This window comes from Eublepharis macularius, chromosome 4, assembly GCF_028583425.1.
Source record: "Eublepharis macularius isolate TG4126 chromosome 4, MPM_Emac_v1.0, whole genome shotgun sequence".
NCBI lineage: Eukaryota > Metazoa > Chordata > Lepidosauria > Squamata > Eublepharidae > Eublepharis > Eublepharis macularius.
The window spans coordinates 73,409,647-73,428,439 of NC_072793.1; the positions used below are offsets into that span (position 1 = coordinate 73,409,647).

The 18,793-nt window shown below is 42.3% G+C and overlaps 1 protein-coding gene across 2 annotated transcripts in view; it reads left to right on the forward strand.

The window, feature by feature from the left end:
- Positions 1-910: 910 nt before the first annotated feature.
- The window catches only part of JADE2 (jade family PHD finger 2), a 245,191-nt gene continuing 227,308 nt past the window's right edge, over positions 911-18,793 (forward strand). Inside the window, exon 1 of one of the 2 annotated variants that reach the window (XM_054976016.1) lies at positions 911-1,760. The gene's annotated coding sequence lies outside the window, so the exon portion shown is untranslated. Of the gene's footprint in view, positions 1,761-1,993; positions 2,045-18,793 lie in introns of those variants that run through there. The other variant, XM_054976017.1, reaches the window with a different exon arrangement.

Consider the following 18,793-nt stretch of genomic DNA (forward strand, 5'->3'; position numbering starts at 1 on the left):
CTCCCAAGATTTCTCCTTGGGTGAAACGACTGTTATTCTCCAAGAGTCGGTGCCGCCTGGAGCAAGCAGGCAGCTGTGGGTGTGGCCAGCTGGCTGTCGGCGGGAGCTCTCGGCTGCTGCCGCCACCACAGCAAACAAGACAGGCGAGAGCAACGGCAACAACGGGTGAAGCGTATTGTTTGTGCATCACAAGGTCAAGTCGAGAACTCCGGGAGGGCGGACCTGGCTGCTCCTCTTCCTGTGTAAACTGTGCAAAGTTCTCTCTCTCTCTCTCTGTGCTTAAAAGAAGCCCCTTCTTAAAGAGTTGGGAAAGAGAATTGCAGGGACTGAAACCAAGCGGTTTCGTGGGACAACACGAGGGAGGGAGGGGACGTATTTCTCACTGTCCACCCCTCGTCCTCCTTGGCGCTGCTACTGAAAAGGAGCAAGTATGGAGCGCCAGCTTGGTCCGGCCAGAAAAGGTCTGGAGGACGGTCGGAATTCAAACGACTGTGTTTCCCCCCTAAGGTGATGGCATAATCGATGCTCTTCACCTTTTCCTCCTGAATAACTTTCTGACCCACAGGACACAATTCTGATCTTAATGCCCCCCCCCGCCATTCTGCCCCCTTCCCGCCCTCATCTTTTGCGCGCTTCTAGTTAATGCACCCCCCCCCCCGCGGTTTTCGCTGAGAGGGTCTTTCCCTTCTTCCATCAGGAGGGCTTTTTTGATCCCCCGCTCGGCTTGGACCTCATCCGTTCTTTGCAAGAAACGTCTTTTTGACGCAGGAAGAAATGGCAAATTTGAAGTACGTCATTAATATGGCGCCAAAAGATTTGGTTAAGTATAAGCTTATTTTTTGTAAGGTTGCAGCAGCAGGCTAGTGTACGCCTGTGCATAGCTCCGAGGAGGTGAGGGGGGAGGGGGAGCGTGTGCCTGAGAAGGGGAGGAAGCGAAGAAAGTGTTGCAGCCCTGTGATCTGCCTGTGCACTGCCGCCGCCGTTGTATGTCAGCCAGGCTGGAGATCGTTGCGAAAGTGACCTGATCGGGCTTGCAGAGGGAGAGAGAAAGAGGAGAGCCGGGCAGGGTGTGCAACCCGACCCCTTTCCAGCTGCCCCGGGCACGAGAGAAGAGCCATGGGGACTCAGCGTATCGGCGGGAGGTGAAGAAGAGGGAGGGCTGGGCGAGGAGGGCGTCGGGGTGGGAGGCAACACATGCCTAACACAATCAGGGATGGGACCCACGTCTGCTGCTCCTGCTGCACCTGGACCTGCTGCTCGTCGGGAAGAAACAAGCAAGGAAAGAAGAAATTGAGGGAAGGGGGCTTGAGGGGACGGGGGGAGAGACAGGAAGAAAGCGCCAGCATCACCCGAATTTATATACTCCTTTGAAGAAGTCTTTTCTTCGCCAGCAGGGGAAAAAAGGAGGGGAAGCCGTAGAATTTCGGGCAATTGCAAAGAGATCAGAAAAGTCTGGATTTAAAAAAGAAACAGAAACACGCACGCAGGGCTTGTTGGATTTTGCACAGAGCGGCCATCTCAGCTGGAAGCAATTCTGGGGGCTTTTTTGGGTTGCATCTATGGAGTTACTTTGTATCTAATCCTAAAATCATCTTCGGATCTTACGGGGCGGATGGTTCGCCCCCTCCGCAATGGTACCGGATTAATCTTTGCAAAGGAATAGTCTATGAACATTTACGTTTCTGGAGCATCACCCCGGCTCCTCTCTTGTAACCCCAGGGACATTCTCAACTCTTGGAGGACGCTCTCTCGCAGCCAAGGTAAAAGGGTGGAGAATTGCTCCATTTTTTTTTTGCAGCTTCTCTTGATTCTTCCCCTCCCCTTGCATTTGTTTTAGTGCTTCCTAACTGAGCTGCCTGCAAAGGAGGGACGGGGGGGGGGGGTAGGGAAGTGTGCAGCGTTTTTAGACCTAGATTGCGCATGTTGGTCAGTCATGTTTTAAAAGGGAGGCGGCAGGAATGTAAACAACAACTTTTCCAAGGATCGGGAGCTGCCGGGAACGGTTTCCTCGAATTAATGACTGCGGCACAGCTTGCCCCAAAAGGTCGCGAAGAAAGAGGGGTGGGCGAGAAGGGTCAAGAGTCACCATTTATTGGGAGGACGTTGATCCAAGGGGGAAGGTTCGGGAATAATACTACACACCCGGAAGGGGTGGAGGGGGGGAAGTATGTGTCTGCGTGTAGGCTGTGTAATGTGTGTGCGCGTACAGGGGACAATTCGGAGAGGCACGAGTTTCATTTTTGTTGATACGCAGCACGTTTGGGAGCGTTTCTTGGAGCTGACGGACCCACATGATCCACTCCTCTCACGTGCAGGGGTTGTGGGGTACCTGCCAGCTCTGGCAACAGACACAAACAATGCGCCCGGGAGGCAGGCGGCGGAGGAGCGCCGCCTTTCGCCGGGGTGGGCGAGCCCCGCTGGCGTTGCCTGGCACAGGCGTTCTGGGGCGCCGATGGCTTTCGCAGCCGTTTTGCAGCGGGGGCGGGGAGGGCGAGAGCCACGCCGCTGGGGGCCCGGAGCGGTTCGAGAATGGAAATGTACAGGCAGTGGCTGCGAAGGAGCTGCGCGGTGGGCGAAGGACTGTAGGGGGCGTGGCTGTTGTTTACCTTCTCAAACTCCCGGCTCCCCGCGGGCTCCGCCGGGGGCGTCTCATCTCCTCCTCCATCTCTGCCACCGAATTGCTCCCGCCTTTCCGCCCCCCCCCCCCGCTCGCCTCTTGCGGACACGCGGGCGCTTTCCCGTCCCCGCTCGCTCGCTCGCCCTCCCGCCCGCCTTCGGCCTCTCCGCATTCCCTTACAGGCATTCGTTCTGCCAGCGGCTCATCCTCCTTTCCCTTCCGCCTCTCTTGCGGCCGCTCTTCGAGAGTCCTCTTAGCCAATGCGCTTTTGTAAAAAAGAAGCGCGCGGTCCCGGGGCTCAAGCCCACCTGCAAGACGCACGTTCTTTTCTGAAAGCACTCCCTCTCCCCAGTCATCCCAGAAGTGTGTGGGCTGACTGGTTTTACACCACGCTGAGGAAAAGGTACTTTCCACATGCTGAAGCTCAAGGGCCGAACACCAGCTCCTAACCCCATGCATGCCTCTTTTTTAAAGAAAATACCGCTCCAGTTACACTCCTCTTCCCAAGTGCCAGTAAGCTTTTCTAGTGGATGACTGGCAGTCTTCACAGGGGAGATGTATGTTCAGTTTTCAGGACAGCTAGCATCCCAATAAACTAATAGATTGGGAACCACAAACTGCTCAAAATGAACATGTTTCCATATTTCCTCCTCCCCACAACATATACTTTTCTCATACTTTCAATATTTCCCAAAGTATGAAATAAAAGTCTGGATGAATTTTTAAAAGTTTCTTTTTAAAAATTCAGTTTGTTTTTCAGCCAGTTCTGCAGCCTGCCTGTGTTCTCTCCTCTTTGTCTCTTTTCTGCCCTCTCCATAAACCCCCAGGCTTGGAATGCTTACTATACTTGATTATTGTAGCTCTTATTGATTTCCCACAGGTTCCCCATACTACCCTCTTGCCCGTTTTTAGCACCTTCTGAGATGTTCTGCTTGTCTGCATTTCATTGCTACTGTCCCTTACTGGGACCTGTCATCATCCAAAGCACCCATTTTCCCTTTTGTTTCAGTATCTCAGTGAGACATTAATGTCTTCCGTTCCTGCCCCCTCCACTTTGTATTGGTCCTGTTGTCCTTTTCTAGTCTTTCAGTCTAATTTTGTCAATATATGTTCAGATATCCATCTTTTTTCTTATTAATCTTCACACTGGCACCCAGTTGAATGTCCCATCAGTGCCCTACTGCCTTTCATTTTTGTAGACTACTTGTTGACATGCTAAGATCTATTAACATGCCTTTCCCCCTCTATTGATGCCATCTTCATTGGTTGCCTTTGCTTACTGCACTCTGGCATCCCCTGACAGTCTGTTCCTCTCTCATAGGCTTCTTGTAGCTTTTGGCTGTCCTCTCTTTTCTCTTTCATACCAATCTTTTATTCTTGTGAAAATAAAGCTCCATGTTTATTGCTTTCACTGTGTCTTTAAATTTTGTATCTGAAGAAGGGGGCTTTGACTCTCAAAAGCTTATACCCTGAAAATCTTGTTGGTCTCTGAATGCCACTGGACTCTTAATCCTACTGATCTACTGCAGACCAACACAGGTACCCGCCTGAAACTTACTTTTTTAAATGCTGATTTTGTTTTAGCCTCTGGTGTTCCCTTCTGCAGGGTGTAATTCACAGTAGCAAATAGCTTGCTCTGTGTCCTTGCTCATGTATCTATCATGTGTGTCAGGTAACGGCATGATGTTTGGAAGGTTTCTTTCTTTAACTGGCTTGGCAAATGGTTGTGAACCTCTCACCTGTCTGACTAGCATATAATTTAATCTGTTATCTTTTGCTTTTCACCCTTTGCAACTGAGGTTGCAAAGATGGGAATGGACTTGCTCTTTGTAATGCAGGAAAATTCAGATGAAGCTGTGTAGCTGGAGTCTTAGATGCTTTGAACTTTATGCACAAAGGCATCAGCAGCATGTTATTTACCAACAGATAACTAACTCATTTTTCACCAACAGTCCTTAAATGTCATGGACTAATTTTGAAAATTTATATTCAAAACAATGCCATACGTATCTTTGCAAGTGAGGCTTTGGTTCCAGAATGGGCAAGAGTTCACATAGCTTCTCATTGGGGTTAAGAAACCCTGGCCTTAAGACTGCACTTGACCTCTAAACATTTATTGGATAATGAAGTAGAAAAATATATCAGGCTGAATGAAAAATAGCTTATAGAAAGTTAAATTTGCTGTTTTGTAGGAAAGTTTAGACTGGCTTTTGGCAGTCAAGGCTGTTGCTGTAAAGTAGGAAAGTTATCCCTTGTAAACTTATCCCTTGTTTATAGAAGCTAATTTTATTTAATCAGATTTTCTCTAGGCTTGTTGCCATTGCAGGTTTACTTTAGAATAGCTACAAAGATTTACATTAAGGTGATCAGATATACAGGGCTCTTATCATTTTAATTTTGTGTAGGAGATGGAGTTTTATCATGCTGTGGGGCAGTTTTTATCATGTTGTGATAAGAAAAGCTACACCTGCTAGAATTCCTTTGATGATGTAATAACTGAAAACATCAGATTCCTGTCCTCTTCTGACACTGGATCCAAGTCTTCATGGATAGTTTTTCTAAAATTGTTTTAGCTTCTGTTCAACCTCCCCCACCCCTTCTCCATCTGACTGAAATTTGGCCACAGTTACCTTGTTCTAGGTCAATTGAAGTCTATGGGCTCTGTTGAATACTCTTTAGCAGTCACCATCACTTTTCCTTAACTTTTTAGTCTACAGATACAATCTCTGTTTAGAACAGAAATGAAATCATTCTGGAAAGGAGAGGTGGAAAGTTGCAGGAACAGAAGTTTGAACTGTGGTTTGTGAATAACAATAAAAAATACACTGGACAGCAGCTTCTGATTTTTGCCTACTGTGAATCAGCTTCAGACAATGTTGCACGAATGTTGCGGAGAAAAGAGGCAGTGATTGTTGGGGTTACAACTGAGTTAAATCTATAGGGGCACGTCTTTTGTGTGAGCTCAGTTAAAAGTTGTAAGTTAAAAGTTAGGTGACATTAATTTTGCTTCTTTTGCAGTTGGAAGTGGCTTGGAAAGTTACTGGTGTTCATTAAGTTGTTTCTTTGCTGCCCTGTTTAGGACTCTACCCAGTTCAGGCTGGTCTTTGAGAACCCTCAGTTCTTCCCGCACTACTCAGCATCTTTCAAGATGGAATTGTTGGATTGGGTATATTTTCTTTTTGTTGCCTTTTCTGCTTTACTATGTTGCGGGAGCCCATCTATCTTTCCCTGTATCTAAATTAATATCTTCAGTTATCACTTGCATGTCTGGACTTGTTTCTAGATAAGCAAAGGGTTAAAAAATTAAGAGTCAGAAAGGGAAAGTAGAGTCATAAATATGACTAATAAAAAATCCCTCCTAGATATGGAAAAAATGCAAAACAGGCAAAGGCGAACAGGACCAAGTTTTGTTTTAAATTTCAGTGAGATTAGAAGTTGCTCTGGGAACCAAGATAGTAAAACATGATTAAGCAGATGAAAAAGAAGAAGTATATGCAGATAATGGCATACAACTGCCTCAGATTGGCTAGCCCTTCACTAAAAGCAAATATGCCCTTGATGGGTCTTGTGACATCTGCTTATTTTGTATTCTTTGATAAACATTGATCAAGGTTTTTTTTTCTCCCCTCTCTACTGGATGATTGCACAGGCAAAAAATGTGAAGTGGTCTAATTGGAACTATCTGCTAGCTTCTCACTGGGCACCAAAAAAACTGCCTTCAAATGGGAGTTTCCATGTGCTGTGTGTGTGAATGTGTGTAAAGGGGAAGGGAGTAAAACTGTTAAATGACCGTAGGAAACCTTTCTTTCAGTAAATCATTTTTATCACCTGATTCATGATATGCAGTAGTGACAAAGGCTTCAGGATGCTTCAGGATATTGCCTGTGCTTGTGAGGAATTGCTGGCAAGTATTGGAATTACCCTTCTAAGCAGGACTGATTTAAAAGCTAAGTGGAAACTGTCCACAAGAGGCACACAATCCATACTTTTCCCAGGCTGGTCCTACTTTTCGTTTCAAGACAGTTTAACAGAGCAAGTGTCTGGATAAGTGCAGAGCTTTTAAATGTCATGACAAGTTTACGTTCCAGGACAGTGCATTTGCTGTTCCCTTTTCATGTGTTCATAGCTATTAATATTAAAATGCACTGACAGCCAAGAATTCAGACACATGTATACCTAGTACAGTGTAAATGTTAACAGAAGTACTGGTTATTTTTTAGTGAAACTTTTTACATAGAGTGCAGCAACTTGTTCGGGTTTATTGAAAAAGTATCATGAGCTGGGAAGCTTCAGTCAGTCAACGTATTTTGTGTGATGTGGTTAACATAATTTCCATATCATTTTCATGAGATGCTCACATAATAGTCAATAAATATGTCATATTCTTATTTAGAAGTTGTTGTGAAAAGCAACTTTCTAAAGGTCTAGAAACTATTCTCGACCTTAATAATAACTGGAATTCTCAGGATTCTAAAAGCCTCTGCAGCATGCAAAAAAAAAAATCAGAACACTATGCATATAGCATGGGGTAAGGTACTCACCTTTGTTATAAAGCTATGCAGTAGGAAGACCCTCGCAGTATGATGTGTGAGTTCCTCGTATGTGATAAGTGTATATGTTACATAGGTGGGGGCAGGGCTCATTTTGAGGGGGAACGCACAGGAACGCAGTTCTGGCAGTTCCCCAAAGAGGTCACATGTCAGGTGGCCCCACTTCCAGTCATTTTGGGCCCATTTTGGCCTGGATTGGGGCCAAAACGGCCCGGATCGGGCCTCTGACAGGTGGTGGATCACTCTCCCGCTCAGCAGCGGCCCAATCCTGACCATTTTGGGCCCTTTTTTGGCCATTTTCAGCCCCTTTTTGCTGTTTTGGGCCCAATGGCCAGGATTGGGTCCAAAACAGCCAGGATAAGTGATGTCAGGGGGTGTGGCATATGCAAATCAGTTATGCAAATGACAGACTTCCAGTGATTACAAGGGGTGTGGCATGTACTAATGATTTATGCTAATGAGTTCTTCCAGCTCTTTTTCTATGAAATGACCCCTGGGTGGGGGAGGGCAGAATTAGATATGAGAGTACTTTAGGTGTTATAAAAAACAGGTATCATTCCATTCCCCTCCCCCTTCATATTATTTAATGTACCATCACTCTTTGAGAGGAATTAAAAATCTGTAGATATAATGTAAGTTTTATCTACCCTCTCTAATTTTAAGTCAAGCAGGTATAGATGCAGTCATATTTTCATGATCAGTGTAACCATGAGATCTTTATTTTTACATAGCCGGAGATAATTGATTAGTTTTATTAGGGTGACTACTTTCCCTTCTGATACGCTTTATGTCCTCCAGAAGAGGGCCTGCTGCAGCTTGAAAGCCATTGCATGCTGGAGTCAATAGACTAAATTGGGAATTCCTGGAAAATGGAATGAAAAGCAGTTTAGGTAGTTAAATATGTAGAAATTTTCAGTATGTGTGTGAGTATCTTAATCATAACAAAGACAGACCAAAATAATATGCAGGGTCAGTTCTAGCCATTAAATTAAATATTTAGTGAATGTTACAAAGGAAAGTTTATCTGTTGTACATTGGTTCCTGGCTTACTTACTTTTCCCTGATCCACTGTCTTCCATTCATAATACCAGGCTCTCCAACTTACTACTAAGAAGAGTAGTAAAAAGCCTTCTCCACCTTACCTACCTTTGGTAGCCCACTGAATGATCTGTCAAGAGTTTCCTTGGATTGATGAAATAAAACTGATTAATATTTTTAAAAACCTTGCAGAAATGATAGGTGTGTCATAACTTTGCCTTTTGATTACTTCAAAGAGCAAGGACTACACAGCTCTTCAACATTGTATCTGCATGGTGAATTTTGCAAAAAAAGCTATGTGCTCTCCTAGGATATCTTAACTCCTGGAAACCGCAAAGTGCTGATATTTCAGGTCATTCATGCTGCAGCTCAGAGCAATTGCAGTGGCATCTTTAGAGATATGCTGGGGAGGGGTGGTTTACTCTGGGGTTTTTTTTGTTGCTAAATTATAGAATACGGAAATTACCAACAAACTGATTAAAAGTGAATCCTTCTGTTACTTGATGGCTTCTGATAGGTTTGTAGTATAGTTTGGGTACCAGCACGAGGAAGAAAATGGTCTGTTGATGGTTCCTCACCTTATTTGCACCAAACAAAGCTGACTTCTGTGCTATTATGGTCATTGCTAGCATATAGTAAAGGTAACAGCAGGTATATTCATATGTGTGCAGTGAAATGAGTCAGTCCTTAGTGGGATCTCCTCACTTGTGCTTCCATACCATCAGAATTTTGGCAGGCTACCAAGGACATAATATATCAATCCCTGCTGTATAACAGCAGTCCCCCAGGTGTGGACATCTTCAGCTTCTTCACACTTCAGCTCTTTTTCCTGCCATACTTTTTCTCTCGTTATATATCATTTTATTCCTAGCAAAGATGTCCTCTGTCTTTCCTGACTTTAGTTTAAATATTCTTTTTCAAAGTGATGAACTTTCCCTGGGGAATAACCTCTGCCATTTGACAAACAAGTATCGCTCCAGAAGCTTCCAACTTGGCAAAGGCTACCCAGTGACTTATACTTACCTACTGGGAGACTGATGTGGATGCTGGACATTCATCATGTGTGCTCAACCTATTTTCTCTTCCAGAATAATGTAGCAGGACATTGATAACATCTTGAGATGGGAAATGAGGAATAAGCCATATTTTTTTGTAGCTGTGTTCTTTGTGAGGAAGACTGGTCTCTTGTTAGTGACTTGGGAAATAAACTGCGGCTGACCATATTGGTATGAATTCTGAACTGTGATTTGATCATAGTTCTGTCTTTACATCAGGCCACACAAATGTGATGCCTCCTGGGCTCTTCTAAAGCAGCTCCTGCTCCAGTGACATGAAGGAAAGATAGGGTGGGCTCTTTGTTTGGATGAAGAAATGTTTTGGAAAGAGCAAGTGGTCACCAAGAAACATGTTGACGTGTATCTGGGTGCCTGTGGGAGCCATATTGGGCATCTGCTCTGCGGTTGCTAGGAGCAGAAAGCAGTCTTCAGCCCACATCGATAAGGTATTTATTATTATTATTTAGTTAGTTATATTCTGCTCAGAGTTGATCACCTTCATCCCATATAAATGAATGGCCACCATTAACCTTCATGAGAATAAACTTGGTGCTGTAGTTTTTTTTGTGTCTCTGTTAATATTTAGCCTCTGTCTTCAATTTAGAGAGACTCACACGAAAGAGGTACAGTGTAAGGTGTACAGAGATGGGTTGGTGTTTCTCTAGGTGTTTTGCTAATGGCAGCTAAGCCCTCTCTTAGGGTGGATCCACACATTGTTTGTATTACATGACCATTGTCCTATTATCATTCATGTCTGAATTTTCCTGTGTGGACAAAGACAATCTATGTCAGAGATTATAGTAGTACAGTTTCCAACAGTGTGTGGATCCAGCATTTACCCCCTCTCCCCCCACCTAATGATGAAAATCAATGTTTTTCTAACTGATAATAAGTAGCAAACCACAGCAACAAACATGAAAACTTCAGAGAGCTGGCTGGCCTTTAGAACACACTCATCATCGTAATCTGTTTTTTATTATGGCAAAAATACTTCTATGCAAAATATTTTTTAAATTTTTTACAAAATTTATAATTCTTTCTGTACCTATACTTTCCCTTTTAGATTTGTGATTCCTGTTGTCTGTACTGTGAGCAAATAACTTGTTCTCACTGAGGTGGTAAACCTGTTTCTGGGCCATAATGCAGACTGCAGGTTCATGTAATTGATTTCATACAGAAAATGTTCTCCACATAAAGAACTAGATATCAGGGAGAAGCCTTCTAGAATCTAGACTATTTTTTTCCAAACATACTTGTTATCTACATGTGGGGATTTCTTTATATGTAGAAATAGTGACACCCCCCCCACACACACACACTGGTCAAAAGCCCAGATTTATGTTTACAACTTCAGTGAGTCTTGATTCCGACCCCATCAACCCTATAAAGAGGGAACATCTGATGACACAACCAAAGAGAAGTTTGATTTTGTAGGAGGATGATTGTTAGAATTTCCAACAAAACATTTAATAGTATTTTATTTATTTAAGAAAATGTAAATATTACCTAGAAAAATAACCAGAAAGTTCAGCTTAAAAGTTGAGAGATACTGAACTGATCAATATGCTCACAAAATAGAATTGAAATACTTAAATGAATTGCTAGAAGAGGGTTACTGATTCAGAGAGAAGATTCTTAACATGCCACAGGGGGTGCTGTTTTCTTTTTTAAAGTCAGGTATGTGGGAAGAACAAACCGGAAAGTGGTTTATTTCAGCCTCACTGCAATTAAAGAGAACACAGAATTCAGTGTGTGTTTTTTCCTTGACCATCATTGGGCCAGAAGTTACTACAAATGGGAAAATATGAGCCCAAGAAGAGACCTGGATAGCCAGATTATTTGATGACCAGTTAATTTTTCCTTTCCTGCAATTTGCTGTCTTAAGCAGGTATTTAATAAACCAGTGATGTTAAAGCTAGAGATTCCAATCACATGTTGGAGTGGTTTAGGAATTTGCACATTAGATTTGCTATATAACTCTCCCTTTCATGCTAAAGTGTGCCACTTTGGGAGACACTTTCCATTCAAAAGTACCTTAGATCATATTAGCATCTCATTTTATTCAACTTCTTAGTGACCTGCCATAGAGAGAAGTCTTAGAAGTTGCCCCCTGCTATCAGCGTTGTCAACTTAAAGTATATATTTAAAAAAATAAAAAGGACTTTGTTATTGATGCAATGGCTTTGTGAATGGTAATGCTGCTATAAGGCGTATTTGAGCTGTGGGAACAATTTAATGCAGAAATGTGCTAGTTGTCTAGCATTTTATGCTGGATCCTGTCATATCTGTACAAAATAATTTCTCAAAAGCTGTGGAAATTGAGATGGAGTTCTAGAATTGACACCTTTAAATATATGACTCATGTATGCATTTGTATTGTTATATCACACATACTTTTAGTGTGTGTATAAGATAATTGAGAATATCACTGGCTGTTAGCTTTGATAGTTGAATGGAACTTCCATGTTCATTTGCAATATTCACTGAATACCAGATGCTAGGGCAGATCATAGAATCATAGGGTTGGAAGGGGCCATACAGACCATCTAGTCCAACCCCCTGCCCAGTGCAGGATCAGCCTAAAGCATCTCTGACAAATATTCATCCAGCCTCTTCTTGAAAACTGTCAGCGAAGGGGAGCTCACCACCTCTCTAGGCAGCTGATTCCACTTTTGAACTACTCTGACCGTGAAAAAGTTCTTCCTAATATCCAGCCGGTACCTTTGTGCATGTAATTTAAGCCCATTGTTTCGGGTCCTACCCTCTGCTGCCAACTGGAACAGCTCCCTGCCCTCCTCCAAATGACAGCCTTTCAAATATTTAAAGAGAGCAATCATGTCCCCCCTCAATCTCCTCTTCTCCAAACTAAACATTCCCAAGGCCCTCAGCCTTTCCTCGTAGGGCTCAGTCTCCAGACCCCTGATCATCCTCGTAGCTCTTCTCTGCACCCTTTTGATTTTGTCCACATCCTTTTTGAAGTGAGGCCTCCAGAACTGCACACAATACTCCAGGGTGTGGCCTAACCAAGGCAGTATAGAGAGGGGCTATGACCTCCTGCGATTTTGACGCTATGGCCCCTTTGATACAACCCAGGATTGAATTGGCCTTTTTTGCTACCACATCACACTGACTGCTCATATTTAGTTTACAGTCTACTCTTACCCCAAGATCTCTTTCACATATACTACTGCCCAGAAGTGTATCCCCCGTCCAATATTTGTGCTTTTCATTTTTGTGGCTCAGATGTAATACTGTGCACTTGTCTTTGTTGATTTGCATCCTATTCACAGCTGCTGACTTCTCCAGAGTATTCAGGTCTTGTAGAATTTTAATTCTATCTTCTTGGGTGTTTGCTACTCCTCCCAATTTGGTATCATCAGCAAATTTAATGAGTCGCCCTTCCACTCCTTCATCCAGATCATTGATAAAAATATTGAAAAGTACCGGGCCCCAAACTGAGCCCTGCGGCACCCCACCGGACACCTCCCTCCAATCTGATGAAACGCCATTGACCACCACTCTTTGGGTGCAGTCCTCTAACCAGTTCCCTATCCACCAAACTGACCTATAGTCCAGTCTGCAGTCTTCCAGTTTGCCCATCAGAATGCCATGGGGGACTTTATCAAAAGCTTTACTGAAATCCAGATACAGTAAATCACGTCAGCAGAGTTCCCCCGATCCAATAAGCTGGTCACTCAATCAAAGAAGGAAACCAGGTTGGTCTGGCAAGATCTGTTAGGGACAAAACCATGCTGACTTCTCCGAATCACTGAGCAGTCCTTCAGATGCTTACAGATTGATCCCTTTAAAATCTGTTCTAATATCTTCCCAGCAACAGAAGTCAGACTGACCGGCCTGTAGTTTCCTGGGTCATCCTTCTTCCCTTTCTTAAAGATTGGGATAACATTCTCTCTTCTCCAATCTTGTGGCACATCCCCAGTCCTCCAGGAGGCCTTGAAGATGATGGACAGGGGTTCTGCAAGTTCTCTAGAAAGTTCTTTCAGCACTCTTGGGTGCACCCCATCTGGCCCTGGGAATTTGTATTCATCCAGTGCAGCCAGATGCCTCTCCACAACTTCTCTGTCAATGTCAACTAGCCACTCAGGTGTCCTGTCACATTTTCTACTATCTCTAGATGTGCCTGAGTTCTTCAGGGAGAAAACAGAGGCAAAAAAGTCATTAAGCCTGTCTGCTTTTTCTAGATGGCCATCTAGAGATATACATTTTCTAGAAATTTTAAAGGCATGTGAGGGGAGAGAGAGCCTTTGTTTCCTGGGAATAAATACAAATTTGGAGAACAATTGAAATACATACAGTCCTTATTTTCTTACCAAAGTCAAACTTACTTTACTACTTTCTACAATTTTATGTTCTTATTTATTATATTTTTAGTTTGTAAATTGGCCTGTTTGTATTAATTGCATAAATTCTTTAGTATTGGTCAAACAAAATTACAAGTATACCTAATATTAGACAGAGATGCGGATTCTTGCATTTTATACTCGCTTATGGACATATACTTTAGTTGGCCATCTGGGAAGTAGGAAATTATGAATGTTGAAAATTAGACTGTAAGTTTTGTAGCCATCTCAAGCAGGTTCATTATTTTTACTTAGAAACAGCCTTCATAACATTACAGAGGGACTATCAGTGGTTTTGGATACTGAGTTAACAATAGAGATATGGCTTGGCCAAAAAAATGAGAAAAATTGGGGGGAAAGTGTCCCCACCTTTGGAAAAAAAGTTGGGAAATTTGGGTGAATGCAGGAAAAAAACCCTTCACATTACACACGTAAGAATTTGAGTGAGTAAAACTTTTGTCTTTAGAAAGCATGTCAGTCATTTAAAAAACAGGGTTTTTTCAGTGTCTCATAAATTACAAAAGTTTTGTCTATGAATAACTTTTTAAAAATCTTGGCGGGGGGAGGAATGTTCCTTCCCCTCCCTTCAATTTCCACTCTCCCATTCTGTCACATCTCTATGGTCATTATCCTGAGACTAGGTTTATGAGCTTCTGGAGTTATCTAGGTTGGGTTTTGCTTTAAATATAATGCTATACTTGGATGACTTTCCTGTGATCTAGCAAGGAAATTCTTCTGTCCTTGAGTGAAAGTTTTCAAATAAACATGTCTCAGGAAACAAGCCATTGTAGGTCTGCATTTTCTTTGCCTGAGAGAATGACATGGCTAACACGTAAAACAGGGTAAAGAATGTAGGGAATGTCATTTCCTCTGCTGGATGGAGTAACATAGTAATCTAATCAGCAGGTTGTGGTTATTTAGAGTCTCTGCAGCCACATATACTGTTCAAAACCTGGCAGGATTGACTCAGCCATTCTTTTTCCAAGGCAAATAAGAGGAGCACAGTTGCAGTTTGCTTTTAGAGGGCCTTTTAAATAAAACCTTTCCAAGACTATTTATTCTTGTTTCTTTTGGAGTGCTGTAGGAACCCAGTTTATAATTCTGAAGAATAAATTCCTCAGCCTAGAATTTCTTACCCAAATTGTGCAAGTTGCATTTATCCACCAGGCCCAACAAGACTACCTGTTATGTACGTCTAATTTGATTGGTAGAATTACTGCCAACGCTGAGGCTTCCTCTTCAGCCTCTCTGTGCAGCTTGTGCTGTGCAAGGAACACTGACAAGGAAAAGTCTGTTTCTGCCTCCATGGCGTGCCAGCCTTTGATTGAACAGTTGCTGGTAAATGCCTGTGCCCATAACATTCAGTAAATGCAAAAGGCAAATACTGCTCTCATTCCATTTTAATGTAGCAAGATAGTGGTAAAGAAGTCCTTAGCTGTTTAGTTCATGCACCAGTTGAAGTAGATTTTTGCCTACAAAAACGTGTGCCTTATTAAAAGTGCTAGTTATTTACACATACAAAGATGATGCATGTGATGAATTTTGGACACACTAAAACTCTGTATAAATCCTTACATTTTTTTCTTTAGAAGGGCTTTTTGAGCACTACATAAATATGAGTAAATGCCTTTTAGGAGCCTGATGGAAAGTGGGACAGAAGGATTTATTTTTATTCATTAATTTATTAAAATATTTATATCTCACCTTTCCTTGTGGTTCCAGGCAACTGTTAGAGTCATTTTATAAATTAGCATGGTGGTGTCCATCAGGTCACTTATGTACCAGCCCAGTGAACTGACACTGGCATGAAGATCCCAGAACTCAGCACATATTCATGGAGTTCCTCTGCCTTCAGGGGCTTCCCCATTCAGTTTGGTGGAGGTAGTAACACTTCAGCAGTACCGGAAGTTCTGTGCATGCATTCCTTTGCATGCACAGAATTTCCAGTACTGCTGAAGTAACACAGGATACTGAACTTAGGTGTATATCGGTGCCAGAATTGGGTTCATGACCAAGGAATAAAGTTCTTGGCATAAGCTGATGCAACTCCATTTAAGGCAGTAGAACTTAATGACTCCGTAGATTTGATTGACATTCTTAACTAGATATTTCTTCTAGTTGGATTGGTATTGGTTATGAACAACAACTGGACTGAACAACAAGAGTTTTATGTCACGCTCTTTGGAGATCTTAAAGTCTCTCATTCCTTCTTTTCTCCCTTTATTTCCAAGCAGTCAGTAGTCTGTTGTGGAAAAAAAACACAGAAGTGATCTGGTCAGAAAAAAAATAGGAAGATGCTCATTTGGAGTTTCGGCATCATAAACTGTCTTCAATCCATCTGCAGTATCTTTTTCTGCCTCTGAAATCTAATGGCCCTGAAGTGCAAGGCTAGTTTAATAACATCTGTTCCCCTGAATTACTAGAGAAAAGTATTGATATAACCATATTGTCAAGAAGTAATTTTTATCATGTTTTGACAGGGCAATTCTTTATCGCAGCGCTGTCAGTAAAAATGTTTATGTTACTTTGCTGTTATTATCCTTTATAGCAGTATGGTAAAACATTGCACATGTGCTGGAAATGAAGGCAGTGCTTAAGATTTTATGATTTAGTATTTATGGGAATTCCTCTGTAGATTGTCATCTTCTCTGAGGGATAATAGCATCCTGTGGTCTTGTCATCAACTGCAATTTTCTCCTAATGGCTGTTGTGATTAAACCGCAAACAAAACTATTTTCCACAGTTTTGTTGTTCTTTCTTTCCTTGATCCTAAAAAATCTGGAGCAAATACTGTGTATCTGAGAGACTACCGGCTTGGTATCTGAGGGACTACCAGCCTGATGGATTTAATAGTCTTCATGAGATATTTTTTACTTGACTACAGATATTTGCATATAAAATGTACTTGTATTGTTTTGAACATAGCATTTCCCTTGAAAATGCACAGAAGTATTTAACAAGAGAAGATCAGGCCCTTGCTCTTAGGGTTGCCAGGTTACAAATTGGTGAGCCATTGTGTAACATTAAATCTCAAGATACAGTGAGAAACCAGTGTGGTGTAGTAGTTCTGGACTAGGATTTGGGAGTCCCAGGTTTGAATTCCTACTTTGCCGTGGAAGATCCCTGTGTGATCTTGGGCCCATCAAATACTCTCCATCTAATTTCCCTCAGAAGAATATTGTTGTGAGGATAAAGCAAAGGAGAATGATACTGAAAGCCACTTCAAGTTCTCATTGAGGAACAAGTATCTTAACAGTGCAATCCTATTCAGAGTTACTCCAATGTAAACCCACTGAAAGTAATGAGCTTAGACTGAAGTAACTCTGCGCAGGACTGCACTGTAAATTAATTACATTTTAAAAGGCAGTCACAACTTACTTCGATTATTCCTCTTTTTCACCATTCTCTTCCCTTGTATGCAAGACCCCAGTTATGCCATACAGTTTCTTGAGGAAGGAGCATGAATAACAGGCTTCATCAAAGGAACAGTAAGAAAGAGCTGTATCTGCCTCTTTTTCCATGCCACTGAAAATTAAAACTACATATATGTTCTCTAATTTGAAACCTGTAATATGTATTTTAAAGGGAAATATAGAAATATAGAGCTAGAAGGTACACCAAGGGTCATCTAGTCCAACCCTTTTCATAATGCAGAAAACTCACAGCTATTACCCCTCCCCCTGGCCTGGAAGAAAATTCCTTCCTGATCCCAAAGTAGCCACTGACATTACGAGAGACTAGCGCTGGCTCATCCCTTCATGCCCTCCCTCTCATGATCTGCCTACATTCATACTGAGTCATAGAATTAGCAATGCTATCAGAGGGCCATTTAGCCTCTGCTTAAAAACCTCCAAAGTAGGAGAGACTGGCACCTCTTGAGGAAGCCTGTTCCACTTAGGAACCACTCTGTCAGGAAGTTCTTCCTAATGTTTAGCTAAAAACTCTTTTACTTTAATTTTAACCCATTGTTTCTGGTCCAACCCTCTGGGGAAACAGAAAACAACTATGTTCCATCTTCTATGTTCCTTCAAATACTTAAAAGGGCTATCATACCACCTCTCAGTTGTTTCCTCTCCGTGCTAACCACGCCCAGCTCCTTCAATTTTTCCTCATAGGATTTTGTCTCCCCAGACTCCTCACCATCTTTGTTGCCCTCCTTTGAACATGTTCCAGCTTGTCAAAATCCTTTTTAAACCCTGGTGCCTAAAACAATACTCCCAAGTAAGGTCTTACCAGAGCAGAGTTAAGTTATACCATTACTTTGCATGATCTGGACACTATACTTCTGTTGATGCAGCCCAAAATCACATTTGCCTTTTTAGCTACCATGTTCCACTGCTGACTCATGTTCAGTTTATGATCTACTAAGTCCCCTAGATCCTTTTCACATGTAAGTTCTAGTCCAGTAATTCAGTTTACCAAGCTCATCTTGATTCTGATTCTTGATTCTGTCTTCTACTATATTTGCTACCCCTCCCGATTTAGTATCATCTGCAGATTTCATTAGCATCTCCTCTATTCTTTCATCCAAGTCATTTATAAAGATGCTGAAGAACACAAAGCCCAGGGCAGATCCCTGAGGCTCTTGTCATTCTTCTCCAAGAGGATGAGGAACCATATACAAGCACTCTTTGGGTGTGATCTGTCAACTAGTTACAAATCCACCTAACAGTTGTAGAATCCAACCTAAATTTTACAAACTTCTCAACAAATATATCATGTGGAACCTCATCAAAAGCCTTACTGAAATTAACATAATGTCTACAACATTTCTCTAATCCACCGAAGTAGTAGGTTAATCAAAAAAGGAGATAAATTTAGAGTGTCATGACTTGTTCTTGAAGAACCCATGCTGACTCTTAGTATTTACAGCTGTCTTTTCTAAATGCTTAAGTACTGATTGTTTAATGATTTGTTCTAAAACCTTTCCAGGTACGGATGTCAAGTTGATGAGTGTTATTTGCTATTTGCTTTTCTGTCATAACTGGGATGCATGCCCCTGGTAGACAACATATGTCTTGAGATGACAAGTCTGCTCTGCACACTTTAGCCTCTGTCCCTCTCGGTAGGGAGTCCCCAATCACCACCATACATCTCCTCCTATTTGTGGGGGTAGACACACATGTCCTCTCATCCCCAGGGGCCTGAGAAATTTCCTTTGAACTCTGTGGA